At 39.9% G+C, this 20876-nt stretch overlaps 1 long non-coding RNA gene across 2 annotated transcripts in view; it reads left to right on the top strand.

Moving 5' to 3' along the window:
• Positions 1–12885, top strand: part of LOC147362768 (uncharacterized) — a 28637-nt gene extending 15752 nt beyond the window's left edge. Inside the window, exons 2-4 of one of the 2 annotated variants that reach the window (XR_015135810.1) lie at positions 4190–4302; positions 4427–4489; positions 4654–12885. This is a non-coding gene — a long non-coding RNA (uncharacterized LOC147362768). The remainder of the gene's footprint in view (positions 1–4189; positions 4303–4426; positions 4490–4653) is intronic. The other variant, XR_015135811.1, reaches the window with a different exon arrangement.
• Positions 12886–20876: the final 7991 nt, after the last annotated feature.

Here is a 20876-nt window from a genome sequence, read left to right on the forward strand (position 1 = left end):
TAAACCACATTTTCTTTTTCCTTTCATTGTTGATGGAAGTGTAGGTTACTTTCATATCTTGGCTATTGTAAATAGTGCTGCTATAGGATGCATACATCCTTGGCACTCTTGATATTTGGAGCCAGATAATTCTTTATTGTAGAGACTGTCCTTTGTCAAATGTATGGCAGCATCCTTGAACCCACCTACCAGATATCAGTAACACACTTCAACTGTGCCGACTAAAAACGTCTTCAGACTTTTCTTGCCAAGTATTCCCTGGAGCTTAGTGGGTAGGAAAAATAAGCCCCTTGTTGCAGGAAGGGAGAACTGAATCTGTTTAATGGGATGTCTTTCTGGAGGCAGGAGATGGACCTCATGGCCTTCTTATGTCGTAGATGGACCTATGTTCCAGCACTAACATCCCAAAGCTAATCTAAAGTAAACGTACTTCGTTGTTTATCCATTTTAGTTCCAAGCTACTTTCCAAATGAAAAACTGCTCCATGTCTTTCCCTTTTTTGCAATTTACAACCACCACCTCATGCAAAGAGCTGACTCATTGGAAAAGACTTTGATGCTGGGAGGGATTGGGGGCAGGAGGAGAAGGGGACGACGGAGGATGAGATGGCTGGATGGCATCACTGACTTGATGGACATGAGTCTGGGTGAACTCTGGGAGTTGGTGATGGACAGGGAGGCTTGGCATGCTGCGATTCATGGGGTCACAAAGAGTCAGACACGACTGAGCAACTGAACTGAACTGAACTGAATGAACAATTTTAAAAATTTCTTGTAAGTTATGGAACAGGAAAATATACTAAGTTTCATTTCTACAAGGTGACTTTACCAATGGATTCTTTACCAACTGAACTATGAGGGAAGCCCTCAAGGTGACTGCTGTTGCTGCTAAATCACTTCAGTCGTGTCCGACTCTGTGTGACCCCATAGATGGCAGTCCACCAGGCTCCCCCATCCCTGGGATTCTCCAGGCAAGAACACTGGAGTGGGTTGCCATTTCCTTCTCCAATGCATGAAAGTGAAAAGTGAAAGTGAAGTCGCTCAGTTGTGTCCAACTCTTAGCCACCCCATGGACTGCAGCCCACCAGGCTCCTCCCTCCATGGGATTCTCCAGGCAAGAGTACTGGAGTAGGTGCCATTGCCTTCTCCACTGCAAGGTGACTACTTATCTTTAATAAGACAATGTTTTTTTAAAAAAAAAAAAGACAATGTTTTAACAAATATGCCTAAAAGTGTGTTGTAAACCAATAGATAGCAGGACACAATTACCTTTGATGTGACTATAAATGTTTTAGCCATTTTCCCTGGATATGCACATCCTGATATTTAAATTTTCCATCTCTTCCAACTCCAACCCAGCCTTACTAAACCTAAAAAGTTATGTTCAAATGAAAACCATTCTCTCAGCCGCAGTCCTAGGTCTTTGCTCACCAGGACCCTTATCACAATTCTGTGTTGTCTCTCACTCAGCTCCAAATGAGTAGGATGACTATGAGCTTCACATTTAGAGAGACCTGGTTTTTAATGATGCCTTGATCATTCACAAATTATGTCCCCTCCAGCAAGACATGTAGCCCTCCCACATCTGGTTTGTGGTGAATGATGGCTCAGTAGGCTATGGCCAAGGCCTTCCCTGTGTGAGGATGTTGAAATGATATTCACTTCTAGAGTTCATGACCACCTGCCTTAGTATCTGTCTAGATTCTAAAGCAACTCCTAAAGAGGCTTCTTAGATGCCCTGCTGCTGCTGCTAAGTCACGTCAGTCATGTCCGACTCTGTGCGACCCCATAGACGGCAGCCCACCAGGCTCCCCCGTCCCTGGGATTCTCCAGGCAAGAACACTGGAGTGGGTTGCCATTTCCTTCTCCAGTGCATGAAAGTGAACAGTGAAAGTGAAGTCGCTCAGTCGTGTCTGACTCCTAGCAACCCCATGGACTGCAGCCTGCCAGGCTCCTCTGTCCATGGGATTTTCCAGGCAAGAGTACTGGAGTGGGGTGCCATTGCCTTCTCTCCTTAGATGCCCTAGAAGATGACAAAGCATTGGGAAGAACTGAGCCCTCCAAGTAAGTGAGACTGGACATTACTCACAAACTTGAACTTAAGTAATAACATACATGTCACATTGAAATTAAAACTCTAGAAATTCTAATATGAGCTCGGAGATTATGTTTAGTGTGACTCTTCTGGGAATCATAATTCTTCTGGGAATTCCCCCTAGCCAAAGAGTTGGAGGAACTAGGACTTGTCTGTTTTGGATCTTCCTTACTTACCCTGGGTTCAACTCCTGTCTTCAATGTGACTTCATTATTTCCTTTTAACTGTTAGCAAAAAAAATCTTAAGGTTTTAGTCATGGAGTCAAACCAGTTTTTTCCCCTTAATAACTGCCTTTTTGATTGATTTCCATAGCAATTTGTTTCCTTTAAACAATTCCACACAAGGCCACTGTTCCCTTTTATGGGTTAGCCTCAGAATAGCCATTTTATTTACTAGTTCTGCAACTTTGAAACCTGACTGCTTTGGTCTATAACTAGGTTCTCCTTCTCTCTCTTTCACTCTCTGTCACTCTCCATTTTCCATTCCTCACTTATATTCTCTCTCTTTTTAATTAGGTAAACGAATTATTTTTCTAAGATACAGAAAACTATATGAAAATCATCCATGGACTCAGGATCAATCAATGTTAGTTTTAGATTATGTTTTTTTTTAATAAGAAAAAAATCACCAAGTAACATGAACACTTAAATTTATACCTTTCTAAGAAATCCTAAAATCAGTACCTTATTCTCCTTCAAAATAAGATGAGAACCTTAGAAGCTTTAGTTTTCCTCTCACTTTCCTTCTCTAACCCTGTGTCTTGTAATTACATCTCACTCCAATTTTAACTTCCCTCAGTACTACTGATATTTGTGGTTGATAAGACCTTGACACATTTCCATATTTTTGCCATCATCTTTCCTTCTTTTCTCATGTGACTTCTTGTTTGAGCCCAGGCGTTCCTTCTGGATTTATTTTTCTTCTTGCTTCAAGTACATGATTTAGTATTTCTTTCAGAGAGAATTGGTGAGTTGTAAACTTGGTCTTTATTTCAGGGGTTCCTTTTTAACCATTTAATTCTTTCCCACATTCATGCAGGAAGGGCTTCCCTCATGGCTCAGACAGTAAAGAATCTGCCTGCAATGTAGGAGGCCCAAGCTTGATCCCTGGTTTGGGAAGACTTTCCTGGAGGAAGGAATGGCTATCCACCCCAGTATTCTTGCCTGGAGAATTCCATGGACAGAGGGAACTGATGGGCTACAATCCATGGTGTCACAAAGAGTCAGACATGACTGAGGGACTAATACTGCTCTCACGTTCATGTGAGTGAGGTCACCTCATCCATAGTCTTCTTTCATGAGTCCCAAGATTTAAAGAATGTTCTCTGCAGATGTGATGATGAACTAGCCCCATGCCTGTTTCCCCCATATCATCTTAAGGATGCATGGGCTGGTTGGAATTAGATCTCTTTAGATTCTGTTAGCATTGTAGGCATGTTTAAAACGGAATAGTCATATCACATGACAGAAAGAGTCCTACTAAGTGGAGACATATCTCAGCAAGTTTCCCAGATCTCTCTTGTGTCCCTGCCCCCACAGGGCTGGAACAGAACATTCTGCTTTCCCAGCAGCCTCCACCACCCTCCTCACTCTCTCCTGTTATTGCTTTGCTTCTAGACTACTCCCTGTCCCAAGGGAGGCTGATCGTTTGAGTTAGTTTGTCTCTTCCTTCTGCTGTCCTTGGAAAGCCTCTTCCCTCTGCTAGCAGTTTCAGGGATCAATTGTTCTTTGGCAAAGAAGGAGACTTGATGACAATGAAGAGTTTCCATTTCTTCTTCCTGCAGCTGCTGACCCAAGAGTGCAAGCCAGACTGTGCACCTCCTTGCAGGAGAGGAAGCAGCGTGAGCCCCAGAGGTTAAACAAATTAACTCCCTCCATCACCTGAGCAAAAGAGGACAGAGGCCAGGGATGCCTTCTTTCTAGTGGGCCCATCTGATGAAAACAGGCAAACTTATTTCCTTGCATGTACAGATATCATGCTGCACAATTCTCTGTGTCTGGGTACACGTATGAAAGGTTATCCCTTTACTGATGGACCAGTTGGTCTATACGTTTCTATGGAAGAGCTAATGACAGACATCCTTTTGGTTTACAGGATGATAAACTTAAAAGAAAGAGAATACAAGCTCTTCATGGAAGTTATGGCCAATATTTTCCCCCTATTTAAGCCGAAATGGAAGAGTTTTGCAACATCTCTTTTTTTTCCAGGTATTTTGTTGATTGCTTTTTCTTTCAAACAGTAACCTCAGTACCAGCTGAATGAAAACCAAATATTTTTTCTGGTTCCCAAGTACTTCATCTGCCTCTCTTCTTCTCACTGTGTCTTTTCCAGAACATCCTGGATGAAAGGTACGGGAGGGAATGTGACCCAGTGTACTGCCAACTAAGTGCTGAGGTACGAGCAATTAGGTGGGCCTACAGCAGCTCTTTCTCTGGGGTGCCTTTTTCCCTTGGGGGAAAATGCTTAAGACTAAACTTGAAACTGAAAAGAAAAGGAAATCCTAACATAAATATCACTTCTTCATTACAACTCATTTTCCTTTCCCTGCTTCTCTCTAGTAAACACATGCATATTCACTTAAAGCAGCCCTGTGTTCCAGAAGTGAAGACATGCTTAGGAAAGTTTGAAAATTCAACATCCTGTGACCTCTGCCCTCATTGCTGTGTAATTGTTGGTGAGTCATGGTTCTTTAAAAATGGGGTAAGTATCTCAATGATTAATAAAGGCTTTCTTGACTGGCAGGGGACCTTACCCAGATGCTAATAAAAATTTCCACCTACGTCTTCATTTTAGAATGAAAATAGTAGAGAAAGGAAAAAATATGCAAGTGCATGCAGATTTTTTAATGCTTTTGGACACATTAAGGATTTCTGTAATCATGCTGATTGCCATTATTCACTTGACTGTTTTTCAATGACTAAATCAAACTTTTTCTTTTGAACTTGGATTTGATCTCTTTGATACTCACAAATGGGGTTGCAAAGTATATATTGTATTTTTCAGAGTGTCTTTAAGTTATATTTTCAAAGAGTGCTTTGTTGAGTACCAGTCTCTCACTGGTAAGTTATGAACTACCACCATCCCTGAGAGTACCCTGGTTCTGAAACTAATGTCCTATCTCATGAGTCCCAGCATGGTAAAGTTTGCTTAAATGGCCATTACAACTTTGATTTCTCATGTTATTGCACAAAAGACACTAAATTATAGGGTTCTCTTAGAGGAAGAAAAGAGTTGCCTTCAGAGCTTCATGGTGATCATAAAACCCCTAGAGACTGCTCACCTCCCAGCTGACCATCAGAGGTGGCAAAGCTGGTCTTTCCCACCATCTCACTTTCTCTTTTAGTCACCAACTCCTGTCTACCACACTCACCCTAACCCCTGAACACATTTTCCTATTTCTTATTTTCCTGGAAATGTTTCTTATTTTCCACTCCAATTTTCTTGCCTGGGAAATCCCATGGAGAGAGGAACCTGGAAGGCTGCAGTCAATGGGGTCACAAGAGTCAGACATGACTGAGCGACTGAACTACCACCACCATTTCCTTGGAGAAACCAGTGATTATACATAAGTCAGTTGATTTTCTTTCACCTTTAATAGAACTTTGCTTATTGTGGTGGATGCCATTAACTGTACATCCGTATCTCGTCTATTTTCCTGAGCTCAGAACTAGACTGCATTTACCAGACTCTCTTGCATTCTTTGTGACCTGTGATTGAGCTCTAATCAATGAAATTATGAGATTTCCTCTCATTTGTGCTTTCTAAGTGCTTTTAATCTTTAAGGGTGACTGGAGTTGGGAACTCCATGGTAACTGTAAGCACCAGGTTTACAATTGTAGAGCTTTTCTCATTCTGGATTCCTTGAATGACCTCATGAAGCAGAGTCTCACTCCTTACTATTCACAGACCTGAAATAATCCTGGGACATTAAATGATTTAGAAATAAACTAAGTGTTACTATGTAGAGAGTGTTTCCTTTGTGGCTCACTGGTAAAGATCCACCTGCAATGAAGGAGACTTGGGTTTGGTCACTGGGTCAGGAAGATTCCCTGGAGAAGGAAATGGGAACCCACTTCAGTATTCTTGACTGGAGAATCCCATGGACAGAGGAGTCTGGCGGACTACATTCCAAAGGGTGGCAAAGAGTTGGATACGACTGAAGTGACTATGAACAAAGCTAGTGGAGGTGATGGAATTCCAGCTGAGCTACTTCAAATCCTAAAAGATGATGCTGTGAAAGTGCTGCACTCAATATACCAGCAAATTTGGAAAACTCAGCAGTGGCCACAGGACTGGAAAAGGTCAGTTTTCATTCCAATCCCTAAGAAAGGTAATGCCAAAGAAAGCTCAAACTACTGCACAATTGCGCTCATCTTACATGCTAGTAAAGTAATGCTCAAAATTCTCCAAGCCAGCCTTCAGCAATATGTGAACCGCGAACTTCCAGATGTTCAAGTTGCTTTTAGAAAAGGCAGAGGAACCAGAGATCAAATTACCTACATCCACTGGATCATAGAAAAAGCGAGAGAGTTCCAGAAAAAACATTACTTCTGTTTTTTTGACTATGCCAAAGCCTTTGACTGTGTGGATCACAACAAACTGGAAAATTCTTGAAGAGATGGGAATACCAGACCATCTGACCTGCCTCTTGAGAAATCTGTATGCAGGTCAAAAAGCAACAGTTAGAACTGGACAAGGAACAACAGACTGGTTCCAAATCGGGAAAGGAGTATGTTAAGGCTGTGTATTGTCACCCTGCTTATTTAACTTATATGCAGAGTACATCATGAGAAACACTGGGCTGGATGAAGCACAAGCTGGAATCAAGATTGCCGGGAGAAATCTCAATAACCTCAGACATGCAGATGACACCACCCTTACGCAGAAAGCCAGAAAGTGAAGAGGAACTGAAGAGCCTCTTGATGAATGTGAAAGAGGAGAGTGAAAAAGTTGGCTTAAAACTCAACATTCAGAAAAGTAAGATCACAGCATTCAGTCCAATCATATCATGGCAAATAGATGGGGAAACAATGGAAACAGTGAAAGACTTTATTTTTGGGGGCTCCAAAACCACTGCTGATGGTGACTGCAGCATGAAATTAAAAGACACTTACTCCTTGAAAGAAAAGCTATGACCTCCCTAGACAGCATATTAAAAAGCAGAGACTTTACTTTGTCGACAAAGTCCATCTAGTCAACGCTATGGTTTTTCTAGTAGTCATGTATGGATGTGAGAGATGGACTATAAAGAAAACTGAGTGCCAAAGAATTGATGCTTTTGAACTGTGATGTTGGAGAAGACTCTTGACTTGGACTGCAAGGAGATCAAACCAGTCAACTCCAAAGGAAATCAGTCCTGAATATTCATTGGAAGGACTGATGCTGGAGCTGAAACTCCAATACTTTGGCCACCTAAGGCGAAGAGCTGACTCATTTGAAAAGACCCTGATGCTGGGAAAGATTGAAGGCAGGAAGAGAATGGGATGACAGAGGATGAGATGGTTGGATGGCATCATTGACTTGATGGACATGAGTTTGAGTAAGCTCTGGGAGTTGGTGATGGACAGGGAGGCCTGGCGTGCTGCAGTCCATGGGGTCACAAAGAGTCAGACATGACTGAGAGACTGAACTGAACTGAAGTAATTTAGCATGCACTCATGTTATGTGGAGTGCTTCATAGTTGGGCTTTTTGTTACCTCAGCCTAGTCTGCACACCAAAATGTATGTTTTAGTGCCCCCTTCAGCTGAATTTGTATTTTATTATTGGGCCATCTGAAAGCCATCAAGGCCCAATAAAACTACCTGTCCAAGGTGGGCCCCTGATGATGGTGAGGGAGGTTCTCGGCTTGAAGGTTTGTGCTCAGCAATGAGCAACCATAAATAAAATACCAAGTACAAGTATAGCATATCTGTTATCCTGTTCACAGCAAATTTTTTAACCTCCTTTCATAGATGAATCAGGTGAAAATTAGGGAAGTTGAATAATTTTCTCTCTTGCTGGCTTCAGGTGTGTCTTGATGTAGGAATGAACCGGCAGCATTTCATAGGTCTTGCCTGTTTGAGGGGCTTGGTTTGAAGCATTATTTTCTGATTCCCTTTCCAAGAGGCAGGTGTCTGGGAACCTGGGCTTGGCACCAGGGTGCACCCCTGATGCCCAGGGAGAGGCATGAGCACCTGGGCTATTATCAAGAGTAGTTGTCCAGGGCTGTAACATCACATTCAAATTGGGACAGTGAAAAGGGATACCAACATGGCTGTGTAAATGGGCAAAGGGGTAAGGAATTGAGAGGACTGGCTGATGAGGATGCCCAGAGTGGGAGGTGGGAAGGTGAGCCAAGAACGATGAGGCATCTGATGATGCAAAGTCAGGTCCTGGGCAATTCCTTCCTTTCCTCCTTCCTTCCTTCCTTCTCACTTTCCTTTCTTCCTATTTCCTTCTTTCTTTCATCCTTTGTTATTCACTAGGCACATTCTACATACTAGATATTACATGCCAGCACTGTTATTAAAAGAATAAATAAGACTCATTTCCCTCTCCCTAAGGGGTTCACAGTTTCATGGGGGAAAGTGACATGAAAATGGACAATAACTCAGTATGGTAAGTTGCAAGGAACAAGAGATAAGGAAGCAAAGAGGAAAGACCTTTAACCCTGCCCTTAGGCTGCTCTTTCTAAATCTTTGACATGTGTCTCTCTATTTCAGACATCAGCCTTCTTCTTGCTCTTTGTGTTCTGTAACTCTCACACAGACTAGATTCTTGAAATGTACAGACCCTCACGGAAACCTCAACTGTAAGAAAACTTAAAAAAATCCAGCATCTAAAGTGTTTTGCCCTGGAAACTCTCCTCAGCCCCCTGGAAGAGGACTGCCCTCCCGCTCAGAATGATGTCCTATTTGAGTTTGGTAATACAGAGCCAAGGTCAGTCTGGTGTTTCTCACTTGACAAATTTTCATCTGTCAAGAGATGCTAAAGGCACCACTCACAATCAAATGGATCCCAAGGCCATCAACTTTTAAAAATCGGCCATTGTTTACCACATTCTGTCAACCAGAATTGGCTATTTCTTGCATTTGTTTGTTTGAGGAAGAAGTTATTTTGCTCTCTCTAACCACCGCCCTGCAAAAAAAGGAGAAAGTGTTTAAACAAACAAAGTTCACAAAAGAGTCTTCCTCCTTTAGTTGAGGGAGGGCAGTCGTTCTATGCTATGGTACATGAAATTGACTTGGTCAAAACAATGAATATAAAGAAACACAGATAGCAGCTTTGACTGAACACATATGCTTTCAAACCCTTTTTGCAAATGCTCTGTGAGGACCTTAATCTGTTTTAAGGGGTGCTTTGTAAACTACAAAATCATTTTTAAGATATTTTATTGTATTTCATTCTTATCACAACCTGGTGAGATGGGTAAAATTATTTGCATTTTATGGATGCTAATTGAGATCAGAGAGGTTCCATGTCATGGAAGGCCCTAAACTGCCATTTTTCAGCTCTCTGTGCAGTATAACAACTTTAAAAGAAAAAGTGTTAAAACCCCAACAGGTTATTTTAGTTTGGGGTTTCCCAATCTCAGCACTATTGAATGGAGAGAGTGGATAATTCTTTGCAGTGGGGGCTGCCTGTGCATGTGGGAGGATCCTTGGCCTTGGCTTCTACCCACTAGACTTCAGTAGCACCCCCAGCTGTGACAACCAAGAACGTCTCCAGACATTACCAAATGTCCCCCTGTGTACAAAATCACCCCTTGTGGAGAACCACTGCTTTAATGATTGTCAAGAGAGGACACTTCGCTTTCTTGTTCCTTTTAATGGTCTGGAAGACATTAAAAATATCACATACTTTAGCCTTTTTCAGGAAACAGATTTTGGATTCTTTGTAGCTTTCATATGATTCCCGCCCTTTGGTTGGACAATTAATCAATAGTCAGATTCTTTCATTGTTAGAGGATGTCAAGCTTGTTTTTATTTGCAGATCTTGAGAAAATATACTATGGCCATAGACTATGGAGCTGACATATGTGAATGTGAGTCCTCAGATTACCATTTTTCAATCATGTGACCTTGAAGTTAATCTCTCTGGATACACATTACCATATCTAACCCTTTGAAGAGTTATTTTAAGAATTCAGTGAAGCAATACAAAAAACTGTCACATATAGGTTTGCTAGATTTAGCAAACAGAAGTATAGGATATTCAGTTCAATTGTACTTTAAGAATAAACAACCTTTTTTTTTTTAAAGTATAGATATATTCCATGCAATCTTTAATAGCCTGTGTTCAATGATAGCTATTATTACTGGGGACTTAGAAGTAGACAGAGTCAGCTGAAAAAATCAAGCACAGCTCCTATCTTTAAAGAAAATAGATATTAAAACCAACCAGGGCAAAGAGACATCTGGAATCTTCCTAAAGTGTCACATATGAACATCTCAAACAGTTCACAGCTTCTTATTTTTTGATTTCTTCCTCATTATTCAGAAGTTCTACTAGTCAAGTGACATAGTTTCAACTTCATTTTGCTCCTTTGTTATTGCTTACAGTAAGGATGTATGGATAAAAAAAAATCAGGAAACAACCGTCCAAATATTTTGAGGATATGAGTAAAATCAAAGTTCAGGTAGGAAATCAGAAAGGGCTGCATTCAGATCCCCATCTGTCATTTACCAACAGAGTGAGCTAACTGGAATTTCGTAACCTCTCTGATCTCAGTTTCCTCATCTACAGAACAGCATTTCCTACTCAACAGGGTTGATGCCAGGGTAAAATGAGGACATTCATTTGAAAAGAACTTTGCAAATAATGCTTGCAAGAGTTAGTTTCTTTTCCTTCTTTGCTTTCCATTCCTTCTTGTCTCTCTAACCTAGATGAAATAATTTTGATTTTTTAACCCCTCTGGAAAGAAATAGCTGACTACAACTAAAGAATGGAATTAATGGAAAATCATGACTCAGTAGTTTAAAAAAGATAATTAGAGAGACTTGACAGGCTTGTTAATCAATTTTCAGATAAAAGAACATAAGCTTGGAGTCATTCAGAACTGTTTTGAATCTTGTTGCATCACCTTACTGGCTGGTTAGCCTTGGGCAATACTGAGCTTTCCTGAGCTCATTTCATTCTTTGATAATGACCACAAAATATTTACTTCTCTTCATTGCTGTGAGATGCAAATCGTTGCCATATATGATGATTTTTTTGTAAGCCATAAATCAGTATGGAAATGTTGGCCAGAAATACTACTACTACTACTACTACTTTTTGTAAAAATAAAAGAAATTGCATCTCTGAGTTCACAGCCTCAATCAAGTCAATCAGTTAAGCTGATTGTGAATTGTGAAGCACAATGTAGAAGAGACTTAGTTACTGTGTAATAGTCATTCTCCCTCTCTGTTTTACAAGCAAACACCCAACTTTATGGGCTTCCCTGGTGGCTTCCCTGGTGGTAAAGAATCTGCCTCGAATGCAGGAGACATGAGTTCCATCCCTGGGTTGGGAAGATGCCCTGGAGAAGGGAACGGTTACCCACTCCAGTATTCTTGCCTGGGAAATACCATGGAGAGAGGACCCTGGTGGGCTATAGTCAATGGGGCTGTAAAAGAGTCAGGCATGACTTAGTAACTAAAAAACAACAACCCAACTTTATTCAGGGCAAAAATACACACAGCTAAAGGATTTGTTTTCACAGCCTAGTCTACAGCTCTAAGTGGCCAGCAAGATATAAATCCAGGCAAGTCAAGCCATTGGTGATGGGGTGGGGGTGGTATTGTCCAAGAAGGCTCTGAGGCTGACTCAGCTGAGACCTGTGAGAATCTGAGCTTCTTTTTCTCCATGACTGGAATGTGGATGGGATGGTTAGAAACTGCAGCTGATATCTTATGAAGTGAACATAAGGATAAAAGCTATATCCTGAAGAAAATGGAAAATGAAAAGTTTCAGATTAAGTTTCTGATTACCTTGGAGCTATCATACCAACCCCAAACTACTTTTCTAGGTAATACATAAACAAACAAACAAAACTCGCCTCTTGCTAAATCTTCCAGAATTTGTTATTGTTGTAATATTCAACCAAACTGCTTCTTAGACAACACACAAAGGCAAGTAAAGTGCTATTATATGCAATCCCTTAGTTTCAAGCAAAGTTTACCCAAAGGAGTTGAAAACATATTCCTGAGCTAAAACATGTATAGGATTTTTATAGCAGCTTTATTCATAATCACCTATATCTGGAAGCGAGCAAGATCTCCTCTAGTAGGTAAATGGATAAACAGTGGTACATCCAGACAATGGGATTGTCATTCAGCTCACTATCAAGACATGAAAAGACTAGAAGCGATCTTAAATCTGTATTGCTAGATGAAAGAAGTCAATCTGAAAAGGCTACATAGTGTGTTTCCAATTATACGACATTCTGGAAAAAGCAAAACTGTGGAGACAGCAAAAAGATCCATGGTGGCCAGTGGCTGGGGTGAGGGACTGATGAATATGCACAGCACAGAGGATTTTCAGGGCAACGAGATTACTCTGTGTGATGCTATAACAATCAATACATGTCATTATACATATGTGTCCACACCCATAAAATGAACAATATCAAAAATTACCACTAATGTAAACCTTGGCCTTCAGTTGATTACAATGTGTCAATGTAGGTTCATCTCTTGTAACAAATATACCCTCTGGGGAAGGTATAATAGGGAATGGGTGGGGGAGATACTAGAAATCTCTCTACTTTCCCCTCAATTTTGCTATGAACCTAAAACTGCTATTAAAAATAAATCTTAATTTTAAACTATTTAAAGCAAAGGTCTTAGAAAAATACTTTACTCTTCAATGCAGATGGTATAAACCAAAGGATATACCTGAATCTATGTGGGTCGTATGACAGCTGTATTTCCATCTCTTCTTTCATACATCTCAGCAACAAGGGTTCCTCTGCATGTAAGCGCCCGATACATAACTGAAACTTTTGTTTGCATTCTAACTAATGCAAGGATTAGAGGACAAGTTCTCCCTCCTGGGCCATGTGTGACATGCCACTTGGAAAATATAATTCCGGGTGTGTGGCAATACTTTCTGATTCTACTAGGGACTTCCTGGTAGACTTTGGTTCCCTCTGGTTTCTGGGAACATCTGTGTAGGTGTTTAAAGAGTCCTTCTTCAACTCTGGGTGGTTTATCCAAAGTTGATCATCATGAATTTTTGTCTACTAAATTTCTTGTATTTTGTGTGGGTAGAATATTATCTTGTATATTCAAAGTTTGAACTTGTCTCACAGTTCTGTAGAAAATTATTTTTATAGTTGTATTTACTGTCATAAAATACCTCATTTCCTATTTCTGGCTTATTATTAAGCATTTGTTAATCCAAAACTGTGCTTTCTACGTTTTTGTATGATCACAATAGCACTTAGCAGTCAGCCTTACACAATTTAAAAAAATTAGGAACTAGCCAAAAATTAGACTAAATTACTTATGAGAAATCTGTCTCCTTTTTTGGTTTGGTTTTTCTAGCTATTTCAGGAGTTTAACATCCTATCCTCAGATAAGCAAAGAATCATGAATTAACTATGGCATGAAACACTTTAATCATACTATTACAATAAAACGGCAACATTCATTGAATATCTAACTACAGAGCAGTCACTGTGCTAAATACTTTGCCGATGGAAGCTCAGTTAATGGTCCTCAGCACAACTCTATTGATTAATACAAATCCCCTCCATTTTACAAAAGAAACTAAATCTTATAGATTTGAATAGCTTTCCCAGAATTACAAAGCAAGCCAGTTGTACACGCTTAGGGGATTGAGCATGGAACAGGGTCAGAGTCAGAAAGCAAAAGGAGTATTTGGCCTCAGCTTCTTGCCCACAAAATCCTAGTCATACTTTTTGTTCTTGTAGGAAGATGCTTAAAGGAAACTACAAATAAATGACTTCAGACACAGGAACACGACGTGGTTTTTCTTAGGAGACAGTGTGACCCAGGAGAAACAGTTGTGTTAGGAGTCAGAATCTCTTTGGACAATGAGGAATCTCACTCTGTTAACTTGGACAAACCACTTCTTTTTTTTTTTTTTAAACAAAGCTTTGTTTCCTCTTCAGGAAATAGTCACAGGTTGGACTCAGTGATTTCTTCTATTTCTAAAATCCATTCCATTCACACTCAAGACATGAGGGAAAGTTCAAGATAAAGCCATATGAAGAGGAGAGGTAACCTCTAGGGGTAGAGTGCTTTTCATGCTTTTCATTCTGTTGGAAATGGCCCTTTCTTTTCCAGATAACTCTTTGGACAATGTTGCAGGAATAAAGAATTCTGAATGTGAGGCAAATAATATTTCTCTTGTTTTTATAATGCCAACAATTAGCAGGTGCCATGTACATTTTCCTTACTATAGCTACGATAGTGATAGCATCAGAGTTCTGCCTCTGCAGAGGAGAAATTAATCCTCCAAGGGACTGCCCGCCTTCTCAGAGTGACAGAACCAGTTCCTGGATTTAAACCTTGTCATGTTTTTGATACAGGTCTCCTTTACCATGACATTAACCTCCATTTCTGTAATTGGAGATCAAGAAATGAAAACTTGCTCCTACTATTTAAACCATAAATTCATTATGATACTCAGGGTAGGTATTTGTGAACTTCAGTTCATGATAACAATTTGTGCAATGTAGAGGTGCAAACATCATTACTATTTTTTTAGAATACTGTTCTTATGGGATCTTGACCATATTATACATATCATAGGCTGTAGGCACTGGACAAAGTATGCCTAGGGGATAAGGCACATCTGTGTCAGCTGCTGATGGTCGCAAGGGTGATTCATGACAATCAGTGTTGACCAAGATGAGTTTCTCTTTCACCCCAGTAGCCCAGCCTCACTGGAGAGAGAATAGATTTGGGAAATGTTGGTTGTGTTGACACAGACATTAGGTTACATCCTTCACTGCTGTTTTCACTTGTCCTGATTTTTCCTAATGTCCTCTTTTGCTCTGAGATTTTCCAGGATTTTTCACACCACTTAGGAGACTTGGAGATGGAAATTTTGACTAAAATGTATTCACTTGTTTTCATGTTGTGCAAGAGTGAAAACAAAAAAAACCCCTCAAACTCAATTTAGGGTGAAGTGGGATGGGGTGGAGTGTTGCCCATGCATGAAAAAACTCCAAACTGCTAAATTGCAAAAAGTGAAACTTGCCTTGAGTTTGTGTAGGAGATTCTCTGAAGGGATTTTGGAAAAAATGATAGAACTGTAAGCTCATTTCTCATTTCTCAAATGAAAAACACCATTGATACACATTTCTGCTGACATGGCTTTAAATGATGTACCCATTTCTGCATTTAAGTTGACAAGCGAAAGAAGTTATTGGGACTGGAAGTTACAACTGGTGGTTTCCTAGGGTAGCAAGCAGTTGTTTTGGGAATTATATCTCCAAGTTTTCCACTCCCACCACCCATCGTCTTTAATACCCTGTAAGTTATACAACTGTATCTCTATTTTACATTTTTTATTTTTTAAGATGGTTTTCTTTTTTATTAGGCTTTTTTAAAATTTTGGAGCACAGTTGATTAACATGAGAGCCTGGGTGCGGCATTCCATGGAGTTGCAAAGAATCAGGCACGAGTGAGCAGTTGAACAACAGCAAAATTGATTAACAATGCTGTGTTAGTTCAGGTGTCCAGCTAAGTGATTCAGTTATACATAGATACATGTAACTATTCTTTTTCAAATTCTTTTCCCATTTAGGTCATTACAGAATATTAAACACAGTTCCTTGTGCTAAACAGTAGGTCCTTTTTGGTTACCTATTTTAAATACAGCAGTGTGTACATTTCAATGTTCCAAATAATATTTCAGACTCAGTTAAACCTCTGCGACACAATTTGAAAAGTTTCCATTTGAAGGAAAAGAATCTTGAATGTTCACCCCACAGAGGACAGTTCAGAATGGCCTTGGGACCACTGCTAAGGGTGTATGTATAAATTAGACACAGCTTGCGCTAAATGGGAATTTTCCCCATCCCACCTATTTTCCTTCACATCTCCTGATGGATTCCTAGAAATTATTTTGTGCTTTCAGTCATGGCCCTTTCATATCTGATATTGTTCATTCACATGTACATCCTTGCTGCTGTCGTTCAGTCACTAAGTCGTGTCCAATTCTGCGACCTCATGTAGGTCCAATTTCTCATCGAATGTCTGCTGCTTCTCTGTTTTTTTGCCCATTTCTGAGTTAAGAATGAGAAGAGACAAAAGCTGGAAATGTGACTGTATGGTCTCTTAGTCTGGGGAATTGTATAAATATCCATGTTTTCATGGTAAAGCAGTAAGAGGTGTGAAACAAAGTTAATGAAGAGTTCAAGGGAGTCTTGGTGTGGATAATGATAACTTTATTTTCAGAGAGCAGAGAGCCCTATGGGTCAGCATGGCCAGAGAAGTCTCCTGGAGCTGAGACAAGGAAGAAACCCTGTTCTTGAAGGAGCAGCAGGCTTTGCACCATAATCTCAATTCAGTTCTGTTCTTTGAGCTTCAGTTTCTTCATCTGCAAAGAGAGAATACATCTATGGAGAACCACTGAAGATTAAATTGAATAGAGCATATCAAGCAATTAGTACAGTGTCTGACATATAGTGTGGGCTTAATAATTAGTGGGATTATTATTATCATCATTATTTTCACTTTAGCTGGAGCAAATTCTAAGGATGAAATGCATCTAAGGCAATGGCACCCCACTCCAGCACTCTTGCCTGGAAAATCCCATGCACGGAGGAGCCTGGTGGGCTGCAGTCCATGGGGTCGCTAAGAGTCGGACATGACTGAGTGACTTCACTTTCACTTTTCACTTCCATGCATTGTGCATTGGAGAAGGAAATGGCAACCCACTCCAGTGTTCTTGCCTGAAGAATCCCAGGGATGGCAGAGCCTGGTGCCGTCTATGGGGTCGCATAGAGTCGAACATGACTGAATCGACTTAGCAGCAGCAGCATGTATACATTAGAATATTCTTAATTATTTTGATATGATTTGTGTTAGGGACCTGGACACTTACCCACTCAATCCACTGATATAGTCAGTTGAGAACCGGCTATAAGTGTATCGTCCACTAATTGCCATCTCTCAATGCTGGAAGCTCCAGCAAAACAAAAAACCTCACATTCGTGTAATATCAGTTCATTTCCAAATCATGTTTGTGAGAAAGCGGGTGCTATTAAAGTTAGGTTAAAGTGTGTATAGAATTATTTCAATTCTCTGGGGATCCACTTAAAACTAAATCCCCACATGACTTGAAATCCTGCAAGACAATGGTATTTTCTCCCTTGACAGTAAAAAAGGGACAGAAAGCAGTAAAAATGGCTGTGACACTTCGTATCTGAAATGTGTTGTCTCACTGAACATTATCACAAAGTCTTACAACCAAAATGAGTCAACCTTTAGATGAACAACCAGGTCCTACTATATAGCACGGGGACTGTATCCCAAATCCTGTAACAAACCATCATAGGAAGTGTTAGTCACTCAATCATGTCCAGCTCTTTGCGATCCCATGGACTGTAGGCTGTCAGGCTCCCGTGTCCGTGGGTTTTTCCAGGCAAGAATACTGGAATGGGTTGCCATTTCCCTCTCCAATACTGGAGTGGGCCACCATGCCCTCCTCCAGGGGATCTTCCCAACCCACTGATCGAACCCAGGTCTTCCACACTACAGGCGGATTCTTTATTGTCTGAGCCACCAGGGAAGTCCAATCTCCTGTAACAAACCATCATAGGAAAGAATACGAAAAATAATACATAAATGTATATATGTACAACTGGATCACTTTGCCGTACACCTGAAACAAACCCAACGTTGTAAATCAACTATATTTCAATAAAAATCTTTTTCACAGAAACAACACTCACTTTGACCACAAAACAATGATTCAGGGTCCAGCCATAGAAAGAAAGGAGAGAGGAGAGGAGGAGAGGGAGAGAGAGGTGAGTGAATATGTTCTTAATTAGCAACTTCAGCAGGGAAAAGATCATAACTTCTAGAACTGGACATTCTGAGACTTGGTCAGGGGAAACAAATCGGGTTTCCTCTTTGCCTGAGGGCAAAACATTGGCAGTTCCTCACAGAAGCATAATGCAGGCTGAGAGTCTTGAAATCCAAGGCAGCCCTGGCTCGCAGTTTTATCTAGATCAGAGGTGAGAGGTTGAAGTCAGTGTGGAGGCTGGCATTTGAAATTTTCATCATTATTGGCAGTTTGGATTGATGGTTCCTCCAGTATTCCAGAGGAAGGTATCCAGAATAATTATGACATATCCAATTATCCAAACAATAAGCAAATCCTGACAGCTTGGATAATAGCTCCAGGGGAGGTTGGGCTCTGACATTTACATCTGTTCAGTCTGTCTGGCTCCCTTCCTCTCTTTATTCCTCCCTCTCTGTCTTTCCCTCTCCCCCTTCTCTCCGTGTTCATACATTTTCATACTGTAAGATACACATTTAAAAGTGCATAAGATATATATGCAAAGTTTAATGAATGATTACAAAGGCAAACTCTTGTGAAAACAGTCCTCAGGTCAAGAAATAGAGCGTTTATAGAAACTCAAACGCCTATGTCTGTCTCTCCCCAGGTGTTATCTTCTTCTCACTGACTAGGGGTAGCCACTGATTGCAAAGAGCTAATTCATTGGAAAAGACTCTGATGCTTGCAGAGATTGAAGGCGAAAGGAGGAGGCAGCAGAGGATGAGATAGATAGTATCATTGACTCAAGACATGAATTTGAGCAAACTCTGGGATATAGAGGAAGATACTGGAGCCTAGCTTGCTGCAGTCCACAGGCTTGCAAAGTTGCAAACGACTTAGTGACTGAACAACAACCATTTTGTTAACTATAGTCACAATCATTTCTTTGTTTTCCTGAGAAGCTTTAAGACCTCTTTACTTTTCATTACAATTGGATATTCACTTTCTGTATAGAATCCCCTGCTATGAGTACATCCCAATGAACCATTCTACCATTGGTAGACAGTGTGTGGTTTTAGTTTCCATTATTGTGGATATGCTTATACATGCCCTGTGGTGTCCTTGCACATGCGTTTCTCTAATACACACAGCTCTAGGAGTAGGAGTAGAAAGGCTGGCTCACAGGGTTCATGAATCTTCAACTTTGGGAGATAATGTCAAACATTTTTCCCCAAGTGATTGTACTAGTTTACATTCTGCTGCTGCTACTGCTGCTGCTAAGTCGCTTCAGTCATGTCCGACTCTGTGTGACCCCATAGACGGCAGCCCACCAGGCTCCCCCGTCCCTGGGATTCTCCAGGCAAGAACACTGGAGTGGGTTGCCATTTCCTTCTCCAATGCATGAAAGTGAAAAGTGAAAGTGAAGTCGCTCAGTCGTGTCCGACTCTTCGTGACCCCATGGACTGCAGCCCACCATGCTCCTCTGCCCATAGGATTTTCCAGGCAAGAGTACTGGAGTGGGGTTCCATTGCCTTCTCCGAGTTTACATTCTAACCAACAGTAAATGAGAGCTGTCACTGACTCACATCTCACCAAAGTTGATATTGCTCAACTCAAAAAATTTTTGACATTCTGATTCATATCATGGTTTCAATATTCACTTTTCTGATTACCACCGAGATTTAGCACCTTTTCATAAGCTTTATTGCCAGTTTTGAAGGATGTGTTCATATCTTTTGATCATTTTTGTGTTGTCTGTCATTTTCTTGAGGATTCATGCAATTCTTTACATATTTTGCTTGACAGTTGTATATGCTTTTTCTATTCTATAGTTAGAAGTTTCATTGTTTTTATGTTACCTTTTAAAGTATTATCTTTGATACATAGAAGTTCTTATTTTTAATATAGTTCAATTATCAGTCTCTTCTTTCATTGCTAGTTTCTTTATTCTAAGACACTGAAGATATTCTCTTATAATCTAAAAAAATTCATATAGCCTTGTTTCTCTTACATTGATCCTTAAACAGCATGAAACTTTTTTGTTTATAAAGTGAAGTGGAGATACAAATTCTTTTTTTTTTTCATATTGTTAATCAATTACTTCAGCATAATTGTTTTAAAAAACCATATTGCCTAAATGAGATAAAATTATATTTCTATATTCAATAGTTTATGTGTTCATGATTTTGTTTCTGAGTTCTTTTGTTTGTTGACTTATTGGTTCATTCTGCATCAATTATGATTATGGTTTCACAAAAATACTTATTACTTTTAAAGCAAATACTCTCAATCTAGAATGTCTGTATCACTTTTTTAAAAAAATTAAATTATTTAGTTTTTAATTGAAGGATGATTGCTTTACAGATTTTTGTTTTTTTCTGTCAAACATCAACATGAATCAGTCATAGATATACATATGTCCCCTCTCTCTTGAACCCCCTTCCATCTCCCTTCCCATCCGATCTCTCTAGGTTGATACAGAGCCCTTGTTTGAGCTTACTCTTATTCCTTTGCTTTTTCACATATACTTTTGAAAGTTTGTCAACTGACACACAATAACAAACACTCATACATTCTTCTTTTAGAATTTTGTTTGACATTGCATTAAATCTATAAACCAAATTGCAAAAAATCGACATCTTTAAAAGATTAAGTCTTCTGAATATCATAAACAAAGCCTAACCTTCCAATTACTTGGGCCTTCTGCAATAACTCTTCCTAAGTTTAATAATTTTTTCCATAAAATCTTGCACAACTTTTGCAAGATTTATTTCCTGATAGTTCATGTTTTCTTATGTTATTACAAATTACATGATTTAAAACTTTCATTTTCTAATG

The sequence above is a fragment of the Bos grunniens genome, chromosome 11 (genome assembly GCF_055505025.1).
Source record: "Bos grunniens cultivar Pamir isolate PY7600 chromosome 11, Bosgru_T2T1.0, whole genome shotgun sequence".
Classification (NCBI taxonomy): Eukaryota; Metazoa; Chordata; class Mammalia; order Artiodactyla; family Bovidae; genus Bos; species Bos grunniens.